Consider the following 364-nt stretch of genomic DNA (forward strand, 5'->3'; position numbering starts at 1 on the left):
TCGCCGCCTGCCCCTTTCTCAATCCTGCAAACGCCATACCCCATCCATCCTTTCATGCTGCTTCATCCATCCTCTGTGTCTTCCCTTTCCTCTTCCTTTTGCCCTCCTTCCTTCCCTTCCCCCGTTCCTCCTCCCTCCTTGACGGCTCCAGAGACGGACCTTCGCCATAGCAGGATCCCTTCGTGCAGACATCTACACAGGTAAGTCTCGTCCTCCCTTCCTCCTTTCCTCCCTCCCTCCCTTTTCCCCTTCCCAGTCGCTCCCTCCTTCCCTCCCTTCTTCCGCTCGCCTTGCCTCTTGCCTAGCCATCAATATAACGAAGCACGTTCGGTGGGTCATATAGGAGCCGTGATGAGGGATGAGA

Source organism: Nannochloropsis gaditana, assembly GCF_000240725.1.
Source record: "Nannochloropsis gaditana CCMP526 unplaced genomic scaffold scaffold087, whole genome shotgun sequence".
In the NCBI taxonomy this organism is placed as follows: domain Eukaryota; class Eustigmatophyceae; order Eustigmatales; family Monodopsidaceae; genus Microchloropsis; species Microchloropsis gaditana.